This window comes from Pongo abelii, chromosome 22, assembly GCF_028885655.2.
Source record: "Pongo abelii isolate AG06213 chromosome 22, NHGRI_mPonAbe1-v2.0_pri, whole genome shotgun sequence".
NCBI lineage: Eukaryota > Metazoa > Chordata > Mammalia > Primates > Hominidae > Pongo > Pongo abelii.
The window spans coordinates 10,997,528-11,019,345 of NC_072007.2; positions in this window are offsets into that span (position 1 = coordinate 10,997,528).

Consider the following 21,818-nt stretch of genomic DNA (forward strand, 5'->3'; position numbering starts at 1 on the left):
TTCCATTCCTATCCATTCCACATTCCATTACATTCCATTGCACATTACATTCCTCTTTCCTTTCCTTTGCATTCCATATTGCATTCTACTTTCCTTTCCGTTCCTTTCCACATTCTATTCCACATTCCAATCCATTCCATTCCACTTTCCATTCCATTCCATTCCACATTCCATTCCACATTCCATTCGATGTTCCATTCCATTCCATTCCATGCTACATTCACTTTCCATTCCACGTTCCATTCCCCATTCCATTCGATGTTCCATTCCATTCCATTCCATGCTACATTCACTTTCCATTCCACGTTCCATTCCACGTACCATTCCACCTACCACTCCACAATTCATTCCACTTTCCATTAAATACTCCGTTCCACATTCCATTACATTCCATTTCAGATTGCATTCAAGTGCAGTCCACATTCCATTCCACATTCCATTCCATTCAATTTAAACATTCCAATCCATTCCTTTCCACATTCCATTCCACCTTCCATTCCATTCCACATTTCATTCCACATTCCATTCCACATTCCATACCTTCCCACATTCCATTCCCTTCCATTCCACGTTCCACTCCACATTACATTCCAAATGCAATTCCACATTCCATTCCACATTCCATTCCATTTGTTTCCACATTCCATTCCACATTCCATTCCGTTGCATTCCACATTCCCTTCCACATTCCATTCCACATTCCATTCCACATTCTATTCCACATTCCATTCCATTCCATTCCAATTTCCATTCCACGTTCCATTCCACATTCCATTCCATATTCCATTCCAACTTCCATTCCATTCCATTCCACGTTCCATTCCACATTCCATTCCATTCCATTCCAAGTTAAATTCCACATTCCATTATACATTCCATTCCTACTTCCATTCCACATTCCATTTCACATTACTTTGCAAGATACATTCCACATTCCCTTCCAATCACGTTCCATTCCACACTGCATGACATTTCATTCCACGTTCCATTCCACATTCCATTCCACGTTTCAAAGCACATTCCATTCTACTTTGCATTACATATTCCATTCCACGTTCCTTTCCATGTTCCATTCCATGTTCCATTCCATTCCATTCCACGTTCCATTACAAGTTCCATTCCGCATTCCATTCCACTTTCCCTTCCACATTTCATTCCACATTCCATTCCATTTCATTCCGCATTCCATTCCACATTCCATTGCACATTGCATACATCATTCCCTTTCTCATTCTATTCCATACCATTCCACATTCCATTCCACATTCCATTCCATTCAATTCCATATGCCATACCACAATCCATTCCACATTCCATTCTATTCCATTCCACATTCCATACCACATTCCACAACATTGCGTTTCACGTTTCATTCCATTACATTACACATTCGATTCCACATTCCATTCCACGGTCCATTCCATTCAGTACCAAGTTCCATTCTACTTTCCATTAGACGTTCCATTACATTGCATTACACTTTCCATTCTACATTCCATTAGAGGTTCCATTCCACGTTCCATTCCATTCCATTCCTCATTCCATTCCATATTCCATTCCATTCCATTCCACATTCCATTCCATTCCATTCCACTTTCCATTCGACTTTCCGTTGCACGTTCCATTCCGAGTTCCATTCCACATTCCATTCCACGTTCCGTTTTACGTTCCATTCCATGTTCCATTCCATTCTATTCCACGATCTGTTCCACATTCCATTCCATTCCATTTAACTTTCCATTCCACATTCCATTCCACATTACTTTCCATGTTACATTTCACGTAACTTTCCATTACATTTCACGTTCAGTTCCACATTCCATTCCATTCCATTCCAAGTTGCATTCCACATTCCATTCCACGTTCCATTACATTCCATTCTACGTTCCATTCCACGTTGCATTCCACGTTCCATTGCATGCCATTTCACGTTCCATTCCACATTCCATTGCATTCCATTCCGAGTTCCATAGAACAGTCCATTCCAACTTCCATTGCATTCCATTCTAATTTCCATACCACAGTCAATTCCACATTCCATTCCACATTTTATTCCTTTCCATTCCATTCTCCATTCCACAATCCATTACACATTCCATTCCACATTCCATTCCACATTGCATTCCATTCCTTTCCACATTCCATTCCACATTCCATTCCACATTTCATTCCACATTCCATTCCATATTCCAGGGGATTTAATTCCATGTTCCATTCCACATTCCATTCCATTCCATTCCACATTCCATTCCTCATTCCATTCCGTTCCATTCCACATTCCATTCCACATTCCATTCCACATTCCAATCCATTACATTCCAGATTGCATTCCACTTTCCATTCCATTCCATTCTACATTCCATTCTACATTCTATTCTCATTCCATTTTACTCCATTCCGCATTTCATACCAGATTCCATTCCATTACATTCCACATTCCATTCCACTTTACTTTCCACTTTCCTTTCCAAGTTCCATTCCACGTTCCATTCCAGGTTCCATTGCATTCCGTTCTACGTTCCATTCCATTCCAGTCCACGTACTATTTCATTCCATTCCACATTCCATTCCAATTTCCATTTCATTCCATTCCACATTCCATTCCACATTCCATTTCACTTTTCATTCCACATTCTATTTCACTTTCCATTCCATTCCATTATATTACACATTCCATTCCATTACACATTCCATTCCACTTCACTCCACATTCGTTTCCAAATTCCATTCCACGTTCCATTCCATTCCATTCCATTCCATGTTCCATTCCATTCCATTTCACATTCCAACCTATTCCATTCCACATTCCGTTCCATTCACTTCCACATTCTCTTCCATTCCAGTCTATTCCATTCCATTCCACTTTCCATTACATTGCATTCCATTCCATTCCACATTCCATTCCATTGCATTCCGTTTTCCATTCCCTTCCATTCCCTTCCATGTTCCACTCCATTCCATTCCATTACCTATTCCATTCCATTCCATTCCACAATCCATTCCATTGCATTACACATTCCATTCACGTGCCATTCCACCTCATATTCCATGTTCCTTTGCATGTCCCATTCCTGGTTCCATTCCTTTCCATTCCACATTCCATTCCGTTCCCTTACACCTTCAATTCCATTCCATTCCACATTCCATTCCACGTTCCATACCATTCCATTTCATGTTCCATTCCACTTTCCATTCCACATTCCATGGCACATTATATTCCCGGTTCAATTCCATATTCCATTCCACATTCCATTCTGTTCCATTCCACATTCCATTACACACCCAATTCCACATTCCATTCCATTCCATTCCACATTCCATTCCACATTCCTTTCCGTTCCATTATACATTCCATTTCACACCCCAATCCACTTTCCATTCTTTTCCATTCCACATTTCATTCGACATTCCATTCCGGTCCATTCCACATTCCATTCCATTCCATTCCACATTCCATTCCACTTTCTTTTCCACATTCAATTCCACATTCCATTCCATTCCATTCCACATCCCATTCTACATTCCATTCCACATTCCATTCCAGAAACCATTCCATTCCATTCCATGTTCTCTTCCACAGTCCATTCCACATTTCATTCCACATTCCATTCCACATTGCTTTGCATTCCATTCAACATTCCATTCCACATTCCATTTCACATTCCATTACACATTGCATTCCATTCCATTCCACATTTCATTCCTTTCCAGGTTCCCTTCCACGTTATGTTCCACATTCCACTCCACGTTCCATTCCACGTTTCATTCCCTTCCACGTTCCGTTCCACGTTCCATTCCACGTTCCACTCCACGTTCCATTCCATTCCACTCCACGTGCCGTTTAAAATTCCATTACATTCCATTCCACTTTCCATTCCACATTCCATTCCACGTTCCCATCGACTTTGCATTCCATCACATTCCGCATTACATTACACATTACATTACACATTCCATTCCATTCCATTCCAATTTCCATTCCACGTTCCCATTGACTTTGCATTCCATCACATTCCGGATTACATTACACATTACATTACACATTCCATTACATTCCATTCCACTTTCCATTCCACTCCATTCCATTCCATTCAACATTCCATTCCAAATTCCATGCCAATCCATTCGACGTTCCATTCCACATTCCATTCAATTCCATTCCACATTCCATTCCATTCCATTCCACATTCTGTTCCATTCCATTCCATTCCACATTCCATTCCACATTCTATTCCACATTCCTTTCCAATCTATCCCACATTCCATTCCATTCCATTCCACATTCCATTCCACATTCCATTCCTTTCCATTCCATGTTCCATTCCACATTCCATTACACATTTCATTCTAATCCATACCACATTCCATTCCACATTCCATTCCATTCCATTCCATGTTTCCTTGCACATTCCATTCAGCATTCTTTCCTCATTCCATTTCACATTCCATTCCACATTCCATTAAATTCCATTCCACATTTCATTCCATTCCACGTTACCTTACACGTTCCATTCCACGTTCCACTCCACATTCCTTTCTATTCCTTTACACATTCCATTCCACATTCCATTCTATTCCTTTCCACTTTCCATTCCACATTAAATTCCACATTACTTTCCTTTCCATTCCACATTCCTTTCCACCTTCCATTCCACATTCTCTTCTAATGAATTTCACATTCCATTCCATTATATTGCATTCCACACTCCATTCCATTTGATTCCGGATTCCATTCCATTCCTTTCCCTTCTGTTCCACATTCCATTCTATTCCATTCCATACCAAACTCCATTCCCTTCAAACCCACATTCCACTCCTTTCAATTGCATTCCACATTCTATTCTATTCCATTTTGCATTCCATTTCATTGCATTGCATACTATTCCACATTCCATTCCATTCCGTTCCACATTCCATTCCTTTCCATTCCACATTCCATTCCATTTGATTCCACGTTCCATCCCGTTCCATTCCACGTTCCATTCCATTCCTTTCTGTGATCCATTCCACATCCATTCAACATTCCATTCCACGTTGTCTTCCATCCCGTTTCACATTCCATTCCACGTTCCATTCCATTCCTTTCCACGTTCCGTTCCACGTTCTATTGCATATTCCTTTCCAAGTTCCATTCCACATCCCATTCCACAATCCATTCCACATTCCAATCAACTTTGCTTTCCACATTCCATTAAATTCCCTGCCACATTCCATTCCACGTTCCATTATGTGTTCTGTTGCATACCATTCCAAGTTCCATTCCACATTTCATTCTGTTTCATTCCACATTCCATTCCACATTCCATTCCGTTCCATTCCGCATTCCATTCCACATTCCATTCCGCATTTCATTGCACTTTCCGTTCCACATTATATTCCATTCCATCACATTCTTTTCCACTTTCCATTCCACATGCCATTCCACATTTCATTCCATTCCGTTCCACATTCCATTCTACCTTCCATTCCACTCCATTCCACATTCCATTCCGCATTACATTTCACATTCCATTCCCATTCCATTCCACATTGCATTTCGATTTCCATTCCATTCCATTCCACATTCCATTACACATTCCCTTCCATTCCATTACACATTCCATTCCATTCCATTCCACAATTGATTCCACATTCCATTCCATTCCATTCCACAATCGATTCCACTTTGCATTCCATTCCCTTCCACTTTACATTACATTCCTTTCCACGTTCTATTCCAGTTTCCATTCCACGTTTCAATCCACTTTCAATTCCATTCAATTCCACTTTCCATTACACATTTCATTCAACATTCCATTTCACCATCCATTCCATTCCACATTCCATTCCATTCCATTCGACATTTCATTCATCATTCCTTTCCATTCCACAATCCATTCCAAATTACATTCCACACTGCATTCAACTTTACATTCTACATTCTATTCCATTCCACTTTCCAGTCCATTCCATTCCCCATTCCATTCCATTCCATTAAACATTCTGTTCCACTTTGCATTCCACGTTCCATTGCATGTTACATTCCACATTCCCTTCCATTCAATTCCACGTCCCTTTCCACATTCCATTCAACATTCTATTCCACGTTGCCTTCCATTGCGTTCCACATTCCATTCCGCATTCCATTCCATTCCACGTTCCATTCCACGTTCCATTGCACATTCCTTTCCAAGTTGCATTCCACATTCCATTCCACAATCCATTCCACATTCCAATCCACTTTGCTTTCCAAATTTCATTAAATTCCCTGCCACATTCCATTCCACGTTCCATTATGCGTTCTGTTGCATACCATTCCAAGTTCCATTCCACATTTCTTTCCGTTTAATTCTCATTCCATTCCACATTCCATTCCGTTCCATTCCACATTCTATTCCACATACCATTCCACATTCCATTCCACATTAAATTCCATTCCATTACATTCATTTCCACTTTGCATTCCACATTCCATTTGAAATTCCACTCCATTCCATTCCACATTCCATTCTATCTTCCTTTCCACCCCATTCCACATTCCATTCCACATTACATTTCACATTCCATTCCCATTACATTCCATATTTCATTTCGATTTCCATTCCATTCCATTCCACATTCCATTCCACATTCCCTTCCATTCCATTACACATTCCATTCCATTCCATTCCACAATCGATTCCACATTCCATTCCATTCCCTTCCACAATCGATTCCACATTCCATTCCATTCCATTCCTCATTCCATTCCATTCATTTCCACGTTCCATTCCACTTTCCATTCCACGTTTCAATCCACTTTCAATTCCATTCAATTCCACATTCCATTACACATTGCATTCAACATTCCATTTCACGATCCATTACTTTCCACATTCCATTCGATTCCATTCCACATTCCATTCCATTCCATTCCACATTCCATTCCATTCCTTTCCACTTTCCACTCGACATTTCATTCATCATTCCATTCCATTCTACAATCCATTCCAAATTACATTCCACATTGCATTCAACTTTACATTCTACATTCCAGTCCATTCCATTCCCCATTCCATTCCATTCCATTAAACATTCCGTTCCACTTTTCGTTCCACGTTCCATTGCATTTTCCATTCCACGTTCCCTTCCATTCAATTCCACATTCCATTCCACATTCCATTCCATTCCGTTGCACTTTCCTTTCCACATTCCATTCCACATTCAATTCGATATTACTTCCGTTTCTTTCCACATTCCATTCCACATTCCATTCCACATTGCATTCCATTTCATTCCACATTCCATTCCACATTCCTTTCACCATTCCATTCCACATTCCATTCCTTTCCATTCCACATTCCATTCCTCATTCCATTCCATTCCATTCCATTACATTCCACATTCCATTCCACATTGCATTCCACATTCCATTCCATTCCATTCCACATTCCATTTCACGTTCCTTTGCATTCCATTTGACGTTCCATTCCATGATCCATTCCACATTTCATTCCACATTCCACTCCAAAATTCATTTCACTTTCCATTCCATTCTATTCCACATTCCATTCTTTCAATTCTACATTCCATTCCATTCCATTCCACATTCCATTGCACATTCAATTCCCATCCATTACAAATTCCATTCCATTAAATTCCATTCCACATTCCATTCCATTCCATATTCCATTCTATTCTATTCCAATTTTCACTCCATTCTATTCCGTTCCATTCCATTTCATTCCATTGCACATTCCATTCCATTGCATTCCATTCCACGTTCCATTGGACATTCCATTCCACTTTCCATTCCTTTGCATTTCTCGTTCCATTCCACTTTCGATTCCTTGTTCCATTCCATTCCATTCCACGTTCCATTTGACATTCCGTTACATTCCTTTCCACGTTACTTTCCACATTCAATTCCATTCCATTCCACGTTCCATTCGACATTCCATTACATTCCTTTCCACGTTACTTTCCACATTCCATTCCATTCCATTCCATAGTCCATTCTACATTCCATTCCATTCCATTCCACGTTGCATTCCACGTTCCATTCCACATTCCATTCCACATTAAATTCCATTCTATTCCACATTCCATTCCACATTCCATTTCACTTTCCATTCCATTCCCTTCCTCATTCCATTCCACAGTCCATTCCATTCCTTTCCACATTCCATTCCACATTCCATTCCATTCCATTCCACTTTCCTTCCACATTTCATACCACGTTCCATTCCGTGTTCCATTCCACGTTGCATTCAAGCTTCCATTCCTTTACATTCCACGTTCCATTAAATTCCATTCCACGTTCCATTTCATTACGTTCCAGTTTCCATTCCACATTCCAATTCATATTCCATTCCAAATTCTATTTCGCATTTCATTTCACATTCCATTCCATTCCACATTCCATCCCTTTCCATTCCACGTTCCAATCCATTCCATTCTGCCTTCCATTCCACATTCTATTCAACATTCCATTCCACATTGCCTTCCATTCCCTTCCACATTCCATTCCATCTTCCATTCCTTTCCATTCAACCTGCCATTCCACATTCCATTGCACATTCCTTTCCAAGTTCCATTCCACATTCCATTCCACAATCCATTCCACATTCCTTTCCAAGTTCCATTCCACATTCCATTCCACAATCCATTCCACATTCCAATGCACTTTGTTTTCCACTTTCCATTAAATTCCCTGCCACATTGCATTACACGTTCCATTTTGCATTCTATTGCATATCATTCCTAGTTCCATTCCACATTTCATTCCGTTTCTTTCCACATTCCATTCCACATTCCATTCCGTTCCATTCCACATTCCATTCCACACTTCATTCCACATTCCATTCCGCATTGAATTCTATTCCGTTACATTCTGTTCCACTTTCCATTCCACATTCCATTCCACATTTCATTCCATTCCATTCCACATTCCATTCTACCTTCCATTCCACTCCATTCCACATTTCATTCCACATTACATTTCACATTCCATTCCCGTTGCATTGCACATTGCATTTCGCTTTCCATTCCATTCCATTCCACATTCCATTCCACATTCCCTTCCATTCCATTACACATTCCATTCCTTTCCATTCCAAAATCGATTCCACATTCCATTCCATTCCATTCCACAATCGATTCCACATTCCTTTCCATTTGATTCCACATTCCATTCCATTCCTTTCCACATTCCATTCCACTTTCCATTCCACGTTTCAATCCACTTTCAATTCCATTCAATTCCACATTCCATTACCCTTTGCATTCAACATTCCATTTCACCATCCATTCCATTCCACATTCCTTTCCATTCCATTCCACATTCCATTCGACATTTCATTCCTCATTCCGTTCCATTCCACAATCCATTCCAAATTACATTCCACATTGCATTCACCTTTACATTCTATATTTCTTTCCATTCGACTTTCAAGTCCATTCCATTCCACATTCCATTCCATTCTATTAAACATTCCATTCCACTTTGCAATCCACGTTCCATTTCATGTTCCATTCCTCGTTCCCTTCCATTCAATTCCACGTTCCATTCCACATTCCATTCCATTCCGTTCCACTTTCCTTTCCACATTCCATTCCACATTCAATTCGACATTTGTTCCGTTTCATTCCACATTCCATTCTACATTCCATTCCATTCCATTCCACATTCCATTCCACATTCCTTTCACCATTCCATTCCACATTCCATTCCTTTCCATTCCGCATTCCATCCCACATTCCATTCCATTCCATTCCACATTCCATTCCACATTCTATTCCATTACATTCTACATTCCATTCCACATTGCATTCCACATTCCATTCCATTCCATTCCACATTCCATTTCACGTTCCATTGCATTCCATTAGACGTTCCATTCCAAGTTCCATTCCACATTTCATTCCATATTCCACTCCACATTTCTTTTTAAATTCCATTACATTCCACATTCCATTCTTTCAATTCCACATTCCATTCCATTCCATTCCACATTCCATTGCACATTCCATTCCCATCGTTTCCAAATTCCATTCCATTAAATTCCATTCCACATTCCATTCCATTCCATATTCCATTCTATTCTTTACCACTTTTCACTCCACTCCAATCACTTCCATTCCATTTCATTCCAATCCATATTCCATTTCAAATTCTTTTCCATTCCATTCCACATTATAAACCATTCCATTGCATTCCATGAAACATTACTATACATCCCATTCCACATTCTTTTCCATTCTATTCCTCATTCCATTACACGTTCCATTCCAAGTTCCATTCCATATTCCATTCCACGTTGCCTCCCACGTTCCCTTCTACTTTCCACTCCACGTTCCCTTCTATTCCTGTCCACATTCCATTTCACATTCCATTCTATTCCATTCCGCATTCCATACCATTGCATTCCATTCCATTCCACATTCCATTCCATTCCATTCCCTTCCATTCCACATTCCATTCCATTCCATTCCATTCCATATTCCAATCTATTCTATTCCACTTTTCACTTCTTTCTATTCCATTCCATTCCATTTCATTCCATTTCACATTCCATTCCATACAATTGCATTCCACGTTCCATTCTACATTCCATTCCACGCTCCACTCCATTCCACTTCTTGTTCCATTCCACTTTCCATTCCACGTTCCATTCATTCCATTCCACGTTTCATTCGACATTCCATTCCATTCCGTTCCACATTACATTGCACATTCCATTCCATTCCATTCCATATTCCATTCCACATTACATTCCATTCCATTCCACGTTACAATCCACGTTCCATTCCACATTCCATTCCACATTAAATTCCATTCTATTCCACATTCCATTCCACATTCCATTCCACATTCCATTCCATTCCATTCTACTTTCAATCCCACTTTCCATTCCACATTCCATTCCATTCCGTTCCACATTCCTTCCACTTTTCATTCCACCTTCCATTCCAAGTTCCATTCCACGTTCCATTCCGGCTTCCATTCCTTTGCATTCCACGTTCCATTCCATTCCATTCCACGTTCCATTTCATTACGTTCCACACTCCATTCCACTTTCCAATTCACATTCCATTCCACATTCCATTTCACATTCCATTCCACATTCCATTTCACATTGCATTCCTTTCCATTCCATTCGATTCCACTTTCCATTCCTTTCCAGTCCACATTCCATTCCATTGCATTCCTTTCCATTCCTTTCAATTCCACTTTCTATTCCTTTCCAGTCCACATTCCATTCCATTGCATTCCTTTCCATTCCATTCTATTCCACTTTCCATTCCTTTCCAGTCCACATCCCATTCCATTGCATTCCACACTAAATTCCCTTCCATTCCACCTTAAGTTCCATTCCATTCCATTCCATTCTACATTCCATACAATTCCATTGCATTCCACATTCCATTCTTTCAATTCCACATTCCAATCCATTCCATTCCACATTCCATTGCACATTCCATTCCCATTAATTCCAAATTCCATTTCATTGAATCCCATTCCACATTCCATTCCATTCTATTCCATTCCATATTCCATTTTTTCTAATCCACTTTACACTCCATTCCCTTCAATTCCATTCCTTTCCATTCCCCATTCCATTCCCTTCCATTCCACATTCCTTTCCCTTCCATACTCCGTTCCATTCCATTCCATTTCATTCCATTCCACATTCCATTCCATTACATTACATTTCACGCTCCGTTCTACATTCCATTCCACGTTCCATTCCATTCCATTTCTCTTTCCATTTCACTTTCCATTGCACGTTCCACTCCATTCCATTCCGCGTTCCATTCCTTTCCATTCCACATTGCATTCGACGTTCCATTCCATTCCATTCCACGTTACATTCCACATTCCATTCCATTCCACTCCATATTCCATTCCACATTCCATTCCATTCCACGTTTCATTCCACATTCCATTCCACATGACATTCCATTCTATTCCACGTTCCATTCCACATTCCATTCCACATGCCATTCCCTTCCATTCCACATTCCATTTCATTCTATTCCACTTTCCATTCCACGTTTCCTTCCACGTTTCATTCTACATTCCATTCCACTTTCTCTTCCATTCCAATCCACATTCCACTTCAAATTCCACTCCATTCCATTCCACATTCCAAACCATTCCATTCCACTCCATTCCACAGTCCATTCCACATTCCTTTCCACATTCCTTTCCATTCTATTCCACATTCCATTCCACGTTTCATTCCAAGTTTCATTCCATATTCCATTCCACGTTGCATTCCACGTTCCCTTCTACTTCCCAATACACGTTCCCTTGTATTCCAGTCCACATTCCATTAAACATTCCATTCCATTCCATTCCACATTCCATACCATTCCATTCCACATTCCATTCCATTCCATTCCACATTCCTTTCCAAATTCCACTCCATTCCATTAAACATTCCTTTCCACATTGCATTCCATTCCATTCCACATTCCCTTCCATTCCATTCTACATTACATTCCACCTTCCATTCCACGTTCCATTACACATTCCATTACACATTCCATTACACATTCCATTACACGTTCAATTTCATTCCATTCCTTTTTCCATTCCACGTTCCATTCCACAATGCATTCCACATTCCATTCCACGTTCCATTCCATATTGCATTGTATTCCCTTCCTCATTGCTTTCAATACTATTCCATTCCATTCCACATTCCATTCCTTTCCATTCCACGTTCCATTCTATTCCATTCCTCATTCCATTCCACCTTCCATTCCATTCAATTCCAAATTCCATTCTATTCCAATATAGTTTCCATTCTACATTCCTTTCCTTTATATTTCACATTGCATTCCACATTCCATTCCATTCCATTCCACAATCCTTTACATTCCATTCCTCATACCATTCCAGATTCCATTCAACATTCCATTCCACATTCCATTCCACTGCATTCCACATTTCATTCCTTTTCTTTGCATTGCACTTTCCTTTCCATTCCATTCTACATTCTATTCCATTTCACATTGCGTTGCATTCCATTCCACATTCCATTCCACATTCAATTCCATTTCATTCCACCTTGCTTTCCACATTCCATTCAATTCCATTCCAATATCGATTCCACATTTCATTCCATTCCACAATTGATTCCACATTCCATTCCATTCCATTCCACTTTCCTTTTCTTTCTGTTCTACGTTCCATTCCATGTTCCATTCCACGTTCCATTCCGCTTTATATTCCACGTTCCTTTCTACGTTTCATTCCCTTCCAATTCCACGTTCCATTCTACTATATTCCATGCTGTATTTCATTCCATTCCACATCCAATTCCACATTCCTTTCCATATTTCATTTCACATGCCACTGCATTCCATTCTATTCTATTCCACATTCCATTGAATTCCATTCCACATTTCATTCCATTCCATTCCACATTCTATTCCATTCCATTCCCCTCCACATTCCATAGCAAATTCCATTCCCTTCCCTTCCACATTCCATTCCACTCCATTCCACATTGCATTCCACATTCCATTCCAAATTCTATTCTACATTCCATTCCACATTCCATTCCATTCCATTCCACATTCCATTCCATTCCATTCCATTCCACATTTCATTCCACATTCCAATCCAGTTTCCATTCCATTCCATTCGACATTCAATTGCATGTTCAATTCCTTTCCATTCCACATTCCAGTCCACTTTCCATTCCATGTTCAACTTGGTTCCATTCCACATTCCATTCCACACTACATTATGTTCCATTCCACATTGCATTCCCCTTTCCATTCCATTTCATTACACAAACCTTTCCACACTACATTATATTCCATTCCACATTGCATTCCCCTTTCCATTCCATTTCATTACACATATGTTTCCACATTCCATTCCACATTCCATTCCACATTCCATTCATTTCCATTCCACATTCCATTCCACATTATATTCCATTCCATTCCACATTCCATTTCACTTCCCAATGCATTACTGTCTGCATTCCTTTCCACATTCCGTTCCATTCCATTCAGCATTCCATTCCATTCCAATCCACTTTGTATTCCACATTCCATTCCATTCTATTCCACTTTCTATTCCACATTCCATTCCACATTCCATTCCTTTCCATTGCACTTTCCTTTCCACGTTTCATTAAATTTCACTACAGGTTCCATTCCACTTTCCATTCCACTTTCCATTCCACATACCATTCCTTTCCATTACAGGTTCCATTCCACGTTCCATTCCACATTCCATTCCATTCCATTCCACCTTCCATTCCACATTCCACTCAATTCCATTCCACATTCAATTCCACATTCCATTCCATTCCATTCCACCTTCAATTCCACATTCCATTCCATTCCATTTCATTCCATTCCATTGCACATTCCATTATATTCTCTTCCATTCCGTTCCACATTCTGTACAATTCCACTGCATTGAACATTCCATTCGTTTCCATAACACACTCTAATGCTTTCCATTCCTCGTTCCATTCCATTCCATTCCACATTCCATTCCATTCCACATTCCATTCCATTCCATTCCACATCCCATTCAATTTCATTCCATATTCCATTCCACTTCCCAGTACACTTTCCATACCATGTTCCATTCCATGTTTCATTCCATTCCATTCCACATTCCATTCCATTCCGTTCCAGCTTCCATTCCACATTCCACTCCATTCCATTCCACATTCCATTCCATTCCATTCCACCTTCCATTCCACATTCCATTCCACATTCCATTCCCCATTCCATTCCCCATTCCATTCCATTAAATTCCACATTCCATTCCACGTTCCATTCCATTCCATTCAACATTCCATTCTATTCCATTCCACATTCCATTCCGTTCAATTCCACCTTCCATTCCATTCTATTCCACATTCAATTCCATTCCATTCCATTCCACGTTCCATTCCACCTTCCATTCTATTCTAACCTCAATTCCAGATTCCATTCCATTCCATTCCATTCCATTCCACATTCCAGTCCACATTCCATTCCATTCCATTCCACATTCCATTCCGTTCCGTTACACATTCCATTCCATTCCATTCCACATTCCATTCTATTCCATTCCACATTCCATTCCACGTTCTATTCCACTTTCCATTGCACTTTCCCTTCCACTTTCCATTCCACATTCCATTACACATTCCATCCCACATTTCATTCCATTCCGTTCCACATTCCATACCACATTCCATTTCATTTCATTCTATATTCCATTCAATTAACCTGCACTTTCCATTCAACATTCCTTTCCATTCTATTCCACATTGAATTCCACTTTCCTTTCCATTCCGTTCCACATTCCATTCCACATTGAATTCCGTTCTATTTCACATTACATTCCACATTCCATTCCACATTCCGTTCAAATCCATTGCACATTGCCGTCCACATGCTATTGCATTCCATTCCACACACCATTCCAAATTTCATTGTACTTTCCATTACATTCCATTCCACATTCTATTCCACACTCCATTCCATTCCATTCCACATTCCATTCCACATTCCATTGCATTCCAATCCACATTGCACACCATTGCATTCCACATTCCATTCCATTCCGTTCCAAGTTCCATTCCATGCTCTATTCCACTTTCCTTTCCAACTTCTCTTCCCGACCAATCCATTCCATTCCACATTCCATTCCATTCCGTTTCACATTCCATTCCATTCCATTCTACATTCCACTCCATTCCATTCCACATTCCATCCCACTTTCCATTCCATTTCATTCCACATTCAATTCCATGTTCCATTCCTTTCCATTCCATTCCATTCTACATTCCATTCCATTCCATTCCGTATTCCCTTCCATTCCATTTCACATTCCATTACATTCCATTCCGCATTCCATTACTTTTCATTCCATTCCATTCCATTTCATTCCACATTGCATTCCACTCCATTCCATTCCTCATTCCATTCCATTCCATTCCATTCCATTCCATTCCATTCCATTTCACATTCCACTCCATCTTCCATTGCACTTTTCTTTCCACGTTCCATTCCACGTTGCATTTGACGTTCCATTCCACTCCTTTCCACTTTCCACTCCATTCCATTCCACGTTCCATTTCATTCCATTACACATTCCATTCCCCATTCCATTTCACATTCCATTCCACATTCCATTTCGCATTCCATTCCATTCCATTCCCTTCAATTGCACATTATATTCCATTCCAAACCATATTCCATTCCATTCCATTCCACGTTTCATTCCATGCCACATTCCATTCCATTCCACTTCTCATTCCATTCCATTCCACACTCCATGACATTGGATTCCACATTCCATTCCACATTCCATTCACTTCCATTCCACATTCCATTCCACATTCCATTCCACATTCTATTCCATTCCTTTCCACATTCCATTCCATTCCATTCCACATTCCATTCCATGATCCACTCTATTCCTCTTTTCATTCCACATTCCTTTCCATTCCATTCCACATTCCTTTTTACGTTCCATTCTATTCCATTCCACTTTTTATTCCATTCCGTTCCATTCCACTTTCCATTCCAAATTCCATTCCATTCCATTCCATTCCATTCCACATTCCATTACATTCCATTCCACATTCTATTCCACATTCCATTCCATTCCATTGTACATTCAATTCAATTCCATTTCACCTTCCATTCTATTCCATTTCACATTGCATTCCATTCCACTCCACATTGCAGTCCATTGCATTCCACATTGCTTTCCATTCCATTCTATTCCACATTCATTTCCATTCCATTCCAGATTCAATTCCATTCCATTCCACATTTCACTACATTCCATTCCATTCCATATTCCATTCAATTCCATTCCACATTCCTTTCAATTCCATACCATTCCATTACACATTCCGTTCAACATTCCATTCCATTCCATTGTACATTCAATTCAATTCCATTTCACCTTCCATTCCATTCCATTTCACATTGCATTCCATTCCACTCCACATTGCAGTCCATTGCATTCCACATTGCATTCCATTCCATTCCATTCCACATTCATTTCCATTCCATTCCAGGTTCAATTCCATTCCATTCCACATTTCACTACATTGCATTCCATTCCATATTCCATTCCATTCCATTCCTCATTGCATTCCATTCCATTCCATTTCACATTCCATTCCTTTCCATTCCACCTTCAATTCAATTGCATTCCACATTCCATTCCATTCCATTCCACATTCCATTCCATTCCATTCCTCATTCCATTCCATTCAATTCCAGATTCGATTCCAATCCATTCCACATTCCATTCCATTCCATTCAATTCCATTTTCCATTCAATTCCATTCCATTCCATACCATTCCATTACAGATTCCATTCAACATTCAATTCCATTCCATGCCAGCTTCCATTATATTACATTCCGCAGTAAATTCCATTCCATTCCACATTGCATTTCATTCCATTCCATTTCACATTCCATTTCACATTCCATTCCATTCCATTCCACATTCAATTCAATTCCATTCCACTTTCCATTACGTTCAATTCCACACTACATTACATTCCATTTCACATTCCTTTCCACACCACTTTCCATTCAGTTCCACATTCCTTTCCTTTCATTTCCATTCAAATCCAAATTCCATTCCACATTTCATTATTCTCCCCTCCTCTTTCGATTTCATTCCATTCCACATTCAATTCCATTCCATTCCTTTTCATATTCCACTCCATTCCATTCCACTTTCCATTCCGTTCCATTCCACTTTCCATTCCGTTCCATTCTACATTCCATTCCATTCCATTCCATTCCACATTGCATTCCTTTCCATTCCGCATTCCATGACATTCCACTTTCATTTCCATTCCATTCCATTCCACTTTCCATTCCATTCCACATTTCATTCAATTCCATTCCACATTCCATTTCACTTTCCGTTCCATTCCATTCCACATTTCATTCCTCATTCCATTCCATTCCATTCCACATTTCATTCCATTCCATTACATTCCACATTGCGTTCCATTCCATTCCACATTCCATTGCAAGCCATTCCCCCTTTCATTGCATTCCATTCCTCATTCCATTCCATTTCACATTCCATTCAACATTCCATTCCATTCCATTCCACATTCCATTTCATATTACATTCCACATTCCCTTCCACTTTCCATTGCATTCTATTCCACATTCCATTCCACATTACATTCAATTCCATTCCACTTTCCATTCCACGTTCTTTTCCACCTCCCCTTCCATATTCCATTCTATTCCACTTTCCCTTCCACATTCCATTCCACTGCATTCCACATTCTATTCCACATTCCTTTCCACGTTCTAATCTATTCTACATTCCATTTCACGTTCCATTCCATTCCATTCCACATTCAATTACATTCCGTTCAATTCCATTACACATTCTATTCCACATTCCTTTCCACATTCCATTCCATTCCATTCCATTCCATTCTACATTCAATTCCACATTACATTCCATTCCCTTCCACCTTCCATTACATTCCATTCCACGTTCCATTCCACGTTCCATTCCATTTCATTCAACATTCCATTCCACATTCTATTCCACATTCCTTCCCACATTCTATTCCATTTTATGTTCCATTCCACGTTCCATTCCATTCCATTCCACATTCAATTGCATTCCATTCAATTCCATTCCACATTCTATTCCACATTCCTTTCCACATTCCATTCCATTCCATTCCATTCAATTCTACATTCAATTCCACATTCCATTCCATTCCCTTCCAACTTCCATTGCATTCCATTCCACGTTCCATTCCACGTTCCTTTCCATTTCAATCCAGATTCCATTCCACTTTCCATTCCATTTCATTCCACCTTCCATTCCATTCCATTCCATGTTCCATTTCACGTTCCATTCTCCATTCCGTTACATTCAATTCCACCTTCCATTCCACATTCCATTCCTTTCCACATTGCTTTCCACATTCCATTCCACATTCCATTCCACGTTTCATTGCATTCAATTCCACATTCCATTCCATTCCATTTCACTTTCCATTCCATTCCTTTTCACATACAATTCCATTTCACATTCCATTCCAAATTCCATGCCATTCCATTCCACATTCCATGCCACATTGCATTCCACATTGCATTCCATTGCATTCCACATTCCTTTCCAGATTCCATTCCATGCTCAATTCCACGTTCCATTACAAGTTCCATTCCACTCCTTTCCACGTTCCTTTCCACATTCCATTTCACTTTCGATTCCAAACCATCCTACGTTCCATTCCATTCCATTCCACGTTCCTTTCCATTCAATTCCACATTCAATTCGACATTCCATTCCACATTCCATTCCATTACTTTCTATTCAACATTCCATTCCATTCCATTCCATTCCATTCCATTCCATTCCACATTCCATTCCATTATATTTCGTATTCAATTCCATTCCATTCCAAATTCCACTACATTCCATTCCATTAGACATTGCATTCCATTCCATTCCACATTCCATTCAATTCGATTCCACAGTCCATTCCAAGTTCCAGTCCACATTGCATTCCACTTTCCATTCCACGTTGCATTCCACATTCCATTCCCTTCATTCCACATTCCATTCCATTCCATTACACTTTCCATTACACGTTCCATTCCACATTGCATTCCTCGTTTTATTCCACGTTCCATTCCACGTACCATTTCTTTCCACTCCACATTCCATTCCATTGCCTTACACATTCCATTCCTTTCCATTCCATTCCATTGCAGATTCCATTCCACATTCCATTTCCTTCCATTACAGATTCCATTCTATTCCATTCCACATTTCATTCCACGTTCCATTCCACGTTCCATTCCACGTTCCATTCCACGTTCCATTCCAATACATTCCACATTCCATTCCACATTGCATTCCATTCCAGACCATATTCCATTCCACATTCCAAACCATTCCATTTAAACATTCCATTGCATTCCATTCCTCATTGCATTCCACATTCCATTTCATTTCACACTGCATTCCACATTCCATTACACATTCCATTCCATTCCATCCCACATTTCATTCCACATTCCAATCCATTCCATTCCACGTTCCATTCCACGTTCCATTCCACATTCCATTCCACATTCCATTCCATTCCACATTGCATTCCACATTCCATTCCATATTCCATACCATTCCATTGCACATTACATTCCACAATCTATTCCATACAATTCCCCATTCAATTCCACGTTCCTTTCCATGTTCCATTCCACATTCCATTCCACATTTCTTTCCATTCCATTCCACATTGCATTCCACATTCCATTCCACATTCCATACCATTCCATTGCACATTCCATTTCTCAATCCATTCAATTCAATTCCACATTCAATTCCACCTCCCGTTCCACATTCAATACCACTTTCCATTCCACATTCTATTTCACTTTCCATTCCATTCCATTCCATTTCATTCCACATTCCGATCCATTCCATTTCACATTCCATTCCATTCCATTCCACATTCGATTCCATTCAATTCCACATTCCATTCCACATTGCATTCCACCTTCCATTCCATTCCATCCTATTACACTTTCCATTCCATTACATTCCACTTTCCATTCCACACTGCATTCCAAATACCATTTCACGTTCCATTCCATTCCATTCGACATTCCATTCCATTCCATTCCACATTCTATTCCATTCAATTCCGCATTCCATTAGAGTCCATTCCATTCCATTCCACATTTCATTCCATTCCATTCCACATTCCAGTCCATTCCATTCCATTGCACATTCCATACCATTCAATTCCACATTAAATTCTCTTCCATTTCACATTCCATTCCACGTACCATTCCACATTGCTTTCCACGTTCTATTCCATGTTCCATTCCGCATTTCATTCCTTTCCATTGCACTTTGGATTCCATTCCATTACACATCCCATTCCATTCCATTCCGCATTTCATTAAACGTTCCATTCCATTCCACTGAACGTTCCATTCCACGTTCCATTCCACATTCCATTCCATTCCATTCCACATTCCATTCCACGTTTCATTCCACGTTACATTCAAATTTCCATTCCACTTTCCATTCCATATTCCATTCCGCAATCCATTCCATTCCATTCCACGTTAAATTCCAAATTCCATTCCACATTCCATTCCGCGTTCCATTCCACATTCCATTGCATTCCAATTCCACATTCCATTCCACATTCCATTCCACATTCCATTCCACATTCCATTCCATTCCACATTCCATTCCACATAGTGTTCCATTCCAGTACACATTCCATTCCACATTCCATTCCATTCCATTTAAACATTCCATTGCATTCCACATCCCATTCCATTCCTCATTCCATTCCATTCATTTCCAAATTCCATTTCAAAATCCATTCCACATTCCATTCCATTCCCTTCAACTTTTCATTCTACATTCCTTTCCAAATTCCATTCCACAATTCATTCCTTTCCATTCAATTTCCCATTCCACATTCCATTCCACATTCCGGCATATTCCATTCCACATTCCACTGAGCATTCCTTTCCATATTCCATTCCTTTCCATTCCACACTCCATTCCACATTCCATTCCGTTCCACATTCCATTCCACATTCCATCCCTCATTCCATTCCATTCCACATTACACTCCATTCCATTGCACGTTCCACTCCACATTCCATGCCACATTCCATTACATTGAATTCTACGTTCTGTTCCTCATTCAATTCCACATACCATTCCACTTTCCATTTCATTCCATTCCACTTTCCATATCGTGTTCCATTCCACTTTCCATTCCACGTTCCACTCCGCATTCCATTCCATTCAATTCCACGTTCCATTCCACGTTCCATTCCATT